The sequence below is a fragment of the Meleagris gallopavo genome, assembly GCF_000146605.3.
Source record: "Meleagris gallopavo isolate NT-WF06-2002-E0010 breed Aviagen turkey brand Nicholas breeding stock chromosome 11 unlocalized genomic scaffold, Turkey_5.1 Chr11_random_deg7180001718195, whole genome shotgun sequence".
NCBI classification, from domain to species: Eukaryota; Metazoa; Chordata; class Aves; order Galliformes; family Phasianidae; genus Meleagris; species Meleagris gallopavo.
The window spans coordinates 1-7042 of NW_011098026.1; the positions used below are offsets into that span (position 1 = coordinate 1).

Below are 7042 nucleotides of genomic sequence, written 5' to 3' on the forward strand. Positions count from 1 at the left end.
ACCGCGGCCGCACGCCCCGCCCTTCTCCCGCGGCACGTGATCGCGCTCAGCCAATCGCAAGCGGAAAGTAGAATCACGTGACAGGGGTGGTGGCTTCGCGGCTGCGGGACGCATATGCTAGCAGCAGAAGGATCTATCAGCAGCGGTGTTCTAGCTGGGATGCTGGTCTCGTCTGTGCGGCCTTGTGCCCCTGTGCCCGCACCTTTGCTGGGCGAACACACCCTCCCCACATCCCCACCCCCGCAGCCAGGCGCAACGAGGCACCGTCTGTCTTTAAAAAGCCGCAAAAACAGACTGCAGCGCTCTGCGTTCGCCCCAGCCTTTGAACCGCAGCCTGACAGAAGCAAAAGCTGAGCTCACCAGACGGCTCGGAGGCTCTGCTCTCTCCTGAGACCGTTTCCCAACCCAACTTAACTTTCCAACACTGCGCTCCAGTATGAATGTGGTTCGGGGCGCTGGCATTTGGCCAGTCATCCAAGGATTTTTATTTTATATTGAAGGCAGAGGGAAAAAAAAACAGCCCGGCCCTAACCCTTGGACATTGCTGCCAGATCTAAAATTATCAAGTAATAGGATAAATGTTGGGAAAGAGAGAGGTGATGGAGAGCAGTTATGACAGAAACACGTCCCCGTGGGTAAGCAGGCATCAGCACCCCATCCTTGACTCGTGGGAATTACCATTCGCCACTGCTGCAGATAGCTCTGCTCCACCGTCTGCCTGCAGTGGGTTGACATTCAGGGGTAAAACACCGAATTTGACTGCTGTTCTTTGGGAAAGGAAAGCAAGATGTGAAATACCTCACACAGGGCAAATGCAGCCCTGCAGATCTACTCCTCTGCCGTGCCTTCCCTCCACAAAGCCTGGTTATCCAGGTGAGGGACAGAGTGATTTCAGCCAGTTCTGTACATGCAGAAAAGGAAGTGTTGGCTGAGCTGAAACGGGGACACCTTCCTCTGCCTGAGCAATCCAAATATTCTCTGTTTTACCATAACCCTGAGTTTATTTGTGCTGAGAATTCCAGACACTGAAAAAACATCTGAACTGTGGCAGAAGCTGAACAGACTGCTCTGCTTCCAGGGTTTGCCACTGTATCACTCACCGTTCAGAGTTAGGATAGGTAGGTCCTTTTCTGCTTGTTCTAAAAGTAGATGCTATGTGCTGCAGACAGAAAGCTGTGTAGCCCTGTGGCTTATGGAGAATGTTGGCAGCTTGGCTTTTGGATCAAAGGTGTTCCTGGGAAGCACAATACAAGTCTTAGAAAGCACTCGTCAGTGCCTAGAAAGCAGCCTGTAATTTCTAGAAAGCAAAGGAGAATTCCTAGAAGGGATTGGGAAATGTTCAGAAAGTGTTCTGCAATCTTTAGAAAGTGCTGAGATACTTAGAAATGACTTCTTCTTTCCTAAGAATCACCTGAGATTTCCTAGAAAGCACAAGAAAAGGCTTAGAAAGTGCTAGAAAGGTGTGTGATAGTATGCTGGAATTGCTAGGAAGCACTCCAAAATGTTCAGAAAGTACCTGGGATTCCAGCCTGTGATTCCAGCAAAGCTCTCTGTAATTCCTAGAATGAACAGGGATATTCCCAGAAACCACAAAGAAGTTCCAGAAAGTTGTAGGAAATTCCTATGGCCTTGCCTAAATTCTTAGCACAGGAATGCTTTTAGAAAGCACCAGAGAAATGCTAGGAAGTGCTGGGAAATCTGTATTCCAAGCATGACAATTAGCACTCAAGTTGGCTGGGCGGTTTTGTGTGCTACAAAGTACCTGCATCTGGTGTAAGGTCAGGAAGATGCAACGTTTGTGACTCAGACCTGAAGAGCAGCACCCACTGCCCTGCACAGCCGAGCCGGGACATCCATCACGGCCTGGGACAGACACGTGGTACTGCCACTGCTGAGCATTCCCGGGGCCGGGCTGTCCAGCCGTGAGCAGGATGGCGACCTGCTGCCCAGCTGAAAAACAGATCACTATTTCCTGTGCCCAGGAGGAAGATTTTATAGGAAATAGCTTCTTTCAGCAGCCTCTCCAACTGGTTGCGTTAAAAATAAAAGCAAACCAGGCAAGGGGAGAACATTTTTCAAAGCTTGGACACTGTTATTTTCTGAGTCAAACTTCAGCTTTCAGTTGCTAAAAAAGATTCTGGCTTGGATTTTCAGTGAAGACTTTTAAAGGAGCATTTAGAGAGCGAATAAGAAGTCATTAGAGCTTTTGGTGGATGGCACATTACTGCTGTTTGTGTTTGGAGCACGGACTGGACTGGCTCTTAGTAGGACTGCCCAAGGCTGAGGTTTGCTTGGACCGAGGTCAAACACTGTTCACGTTTGACTTACACAGCAGCGTGACCCCAAGGGCCCTCTGCAAGGAAAAGCGAGGCAATGAGTTGCAAAACCTCTCTGTTCGCTGCAGCAGCAAACGATCACAAAGCTGCTCTGTCTCCCTGGGCTTGCGTAGCTGCTGCTAAGCTTCACCTCTCCCCACCTCAGCCTAGAAGGATGCAGTCAGCCCTATGCCAGTATATTCATATGCAAACCCTTCTCCAGTAATTTCCTGTAACCAAAGTCCCTGACCAGGAGAGGCACAACAGACACTTTGATTTGGTGCCATGGGATGCAGGAAGGAGGCAGCAGGGTGAGCTTTCCAGCTGGTCATAGAAATCACCTGATCAGTCGGGGACAAATTGCAAAATCCCCAGCCTGGAAGAGGAGCAAGCAGCAGGTTTCCACTATGAATGAACGCATGAACTCTCATGTCTTATGCTGATGTTTCCAGCAAGTTATTTTCTGCTGCTGCTTCTTCATCCCTGGGCCCCAGATTTCATGCTTTAGCTAAAAACAAAATAGGTCTCTGTGTAAAGTTAAAGAAAACAGAATTTGTCCTGCCCAACCAGAGCTATCTCAGCTTCTCTTCTGGGAAGACGTGGAGAAACAAAAAGTTAATTCATCTTGATTCTTACTGACAGGGAATGGAGAAAAACATCTAAATGGGAGAGCCACCCTAACACTGAAAACAAAGACACTGAACCAATATTTCAGGTCTCTTTCCTTCATCATGAAGGGGAAAAAATTGCTCTATGCTTCATCCTTTATAGGTTATCTTCGGAAGAACAATGTCCCCATAATTTCAGCTGACAATTAACTCTGCCTGTATTGCAGTTCTTCCCTGGGTCACCAGAGCAGCTATTTATATTCTTGGCCACAGATGCTGTTGCACAAAATGGCTCTGCTCAGAACCAAGGCTATGGGCAGCAAGCTCTGGGGTGTCCTGCATGCCAGCTCCCACCTCATTTGTTCCCTCAGAGTATAGCTCTTCTGCCATCCATTTTCTACAACATAAAAGAATGACAGAGGTTTGCGTTGCTTGAACACGTGCACACACGTGGGGCAGTGGCTCCATCAGCCCAAGCCCATGGAGTTGGGTTGTTTGGGGTTTGTGGCATCAGAATCTCTATCTGATGTCCAAAGGGCTTTGGCAGAGGGATGATTTGCCGTGAGCCACCTCTCTGCAATATGTGGGTAATGCTGATCTCTCTGCTCACTGCAGGAGATACTGATGGCTAATCTAAGTACGTGAATAGTGCTTCTTTTAAGCAAAATTGAACAAAGTTTTAGTTGTGCAGCCAATGCCAGAAACTGTAATACAGACCTCAACACAGAACTCCAGCCCTGGGCTCCTTCCAGTTGGACCATTTGCCCATGCAGAGCAGATTTCAGAAGTGAAGTCAAGCCAGCCCTGAGCTGGAACTGAGCAGCAGGGGCTGAGGCAGCTTCTCCTTGCCTGAGGAATGGAGCATGGGGACAGCCCAGTCCACCCAGAGCTGGGAAACAAGCACTGTCAGAGCCAACCAGCAACAGCCCAGGGCAGACTGAGGTCTTGGCGGCAGTCCTCCAGCCTGCAGGATACAGGCAGATAAATGAACAAGTCATCATCACTATCAGTGGCACCCAATCTTGGCATTCCACTGCGAGGAGGAAGGGCTTCGCCTGGCCCTGGATGGGAGGACAGAGATAGACAGGGTGGCTCTGCCCTGCCCTGGCAGCACAGCCTCCAGCATCTCCATCTCCACCTCTCCTCCCGTTACAGTGCCCAGCTGAGATAACTAAGTGAGTTAGCCACTGAGGAGATGACCAGGGCATCCTGGATCTGTCAGAAGCAGCACGGTTTTCTAAGTGGTTTGTCACTGGGGTTCAGTGAGATAAGGCCCATTCCTCAACAATGACAGAAACGTGTTTCCTGCCACCTCTGCTTCTTCTTCCTGAAGACCTAAGAGCATCAGATCCAATTACCCCTTGGCAAGCATCCCAAGGGTGGGTCCCCCCGCATGGGTCCAGGAGAGCAACGCTTCCTAGGAAATCATAACTAAAAAGTTACTGGGGCTGAGATGACATTATTTACAACAGTGCATCCCCCTACACATTCTCCAAACCAAACATTGGAAAGCCAGAGGTTGCCTCCATCCATCAGGCACAGCACAGAGTTCATCCTGCAGTGGCCAAGCCCCATTTGTCCCCAGGGAAGCCCCCTGAGCACATACTGGTGAAGAGGTAGGATCCAGCCCAGGCAGCACAGAGCTCAGCTGGGGCCAGTCAGAAAAGTCCCCGAAGGGAAACCCCAAATACACGAGCAGCCCTATCTAATAAGCCAAAAGGTGCAGATAGGCTGAAATCTTTGAAAACCACTTACCATGCAACTTCCTGCTTTGAGAGCAATGACTTCTCAATCCTCTGGGTCTTAAGTCTAACAACCACTAGACTAGGGCAGTGACTCCCTCTGTTTCCAATTTTACCTCCACAAATGTTGTCTGTAGATATTTCAGGTTCATTCTCAGCTCTGCTCTGCAGGAGAACAGATCTGGATCACACTGAGAACAGTGAGCTCTGGCCAGCACCCCTACTGAGACAACATTTCAACTTCAGGGACCTGACTGAAGTCTAGGACTCAAAGTTGGCTTTCAGTCCCATACCTCTGCTCTGCACTGCTTAAGCTTTGCAGAGAACAAAGATGGACTATTCCATTGCTATAGTAACATCCACCAAAATAAACCATCTGCTGGAAAAACTCCCAGGCATTACATGCAAGATTTGTCTTCCATTTCTACCAATACACATGAGTTTGCAGTATGTAGCAAGTTACTCCCACATACATACAATAAAAACCTCATTCCACTTACATGCTGTTTCAAGTCATGCGGCACAGTCCAGCCGTAGGCTTACAGCTTACAGCTGACCAGGGCTGCAGTTTCTGGCTCACTGGTGATACCACCTGTGAAGCGTTACAGCCCCTCAGGTGAAGGCCTGGCTGGTCCCACAGTGAACCCTTAAGCTGCATTCTTTCCTTTTGACTGCTGCTCATTCCATACCCCTGACTGTAAATTCCCTGTTGGCTAACGATGTACAGCAGTGTTACGATTTGTATGTCTGGATTCACCCCATCTAAGCCTGTAATGCTTTTCTAGCAGCCTACTCACATTGGCTATTTTGTTCATATTTGGTGAAAGCAGCGAAAGCATATACAAAAGGGATTCTCTGAAACAAAGAGAAATGTGCCTCAATTTCCCCACCACTGATATCCACAGCCCTTCTGTCAGCCCCATACTGACACAGGAAAACTAGGATGAGCAAGGAAGAAGATCAGTGCAAAGTCAGTATCACAGAGATATTTTGGAAGCAGAAGCAATCTAAAAAAACTGCTGGCAGGTAGAGACCTTCCACCTCTGTTGCAGCAGTGCTGTGGCTGGGCCAGACTTTAGCTAATGACCTTAGTCAGCCTAAGGGAATGCTACAGAAAGCAGAGAGAGGCAGAAATTTCAACTCTACATGATTTGAGTACAATATCCAAGGTTCAGGCTGAGCAGAAGAGCACTTGCTAGCCTTCCCTTTTTCTTTTTTCCCTCCAAGTATCATGTTTTCTGTCAAGAGTTTTTAATATATTTATTTGAAAACAAGGTTTTGTGAAAGAGTACACTAAATAGCATATATCTGTTCTTCAACCATAAAACACGGACTATCAGCTTTAGCTCAGCACAGATTGGGGCTGCATGCACTGAACAGCGGATCTCCATAGGAAGGTCTTCATGTCTGTCTTTCTGATATCAAGCATAGTGTCTTCTTTAGAGGACGTGATCCTGGAGAAGAGGGAGAGAGAGACCAGAAAAGGAAGCATTTTTAACTAAGGTTTTTTGTGGTTAGCCCCACGCATTCACCCCAGTCTGCCAATGACGCAGCATTTACAGTCTGTAGAAGCAAGTCTGCTTTCCTGCCCATCCACCAATTCATGTGCATAATCTTTGCTCTTGGGAACACTGGAACATGCCAGCCCATATCTGGAAATAAAGAGACTGAACTTCTGCCTCTCAGTGAGAAACTTGCTCACCAGTTGAGGCACTTTAACCAGGGGACCTGAGAACTGCACTATTCACTGCCTTGAACAGATATACAAGGATCATTATGATGAGACTCAGAGAGCACCAGCAAGCTCATGAATGAACCGTCATTAAATTTTGCTAAGAACTGCTGGGAACACAAAGCAATTCAGCAGAGCAGCACTGTTCTCTTTTGACCAGTTCTTCCACACTGAGGTCAAGTAGATGACAACTGTGTTATATAAACCACTTGCCCCTCTGGGATCATTCTTCACAAGCTGATTATTCCCAGCTCAGCCGCTGTCTGTGACCCTACGTTTCTGCTCAGACTCTGCCCAGGGATGTTCTATTTATGAGCAGCCGAGCCCGCGTGCTTAGAGACCAGATCCAGCACGACTGTATAAGGCCTTATCCAGAACAGTGGGCTTCCTCTCCTACTGCTTCCAAACTCTTCAAACGTTTCTGAATCTAATGCAGAACAAAAGATTTAAAACAAGAGCGCTGGATGCTGGTAACTGCTTCAGTTAATCCAAAGAAGTTTTTACTTTACTTGGGATTAACAAAAGTGCATACTATATTGTACCTCATGTCTTAATCATCAATGTACTCAAAGGGCTCTGGCGGTTCAGGTTCCTGTTCCTCTTCTTCGATCTTCGGACCGTGAGCTGCCACAGGTTCAACCAGCT

The 7042-nt window shown here is 47.9% G+C and overlaps 1 long non-coding RNA gene across 1 annotated transcript; it reads right to left on the reverse strand.

The window, feature by feature from the left end:
- Positions 1–5908: 5908 nt before the first annotated feature.
- LOC109364186 lies at positions 5909–7042 on the reverse strand. The gene is made up of 2 exons (XR_002110217.2): positions 6940–7042; positions 5909–6119 (listed from the first exon to the last, which is right to left on the reverse strand). It is a non-coding gene; the product is annotated as an uncharacterized LOC109364186 (long non-coding RNA).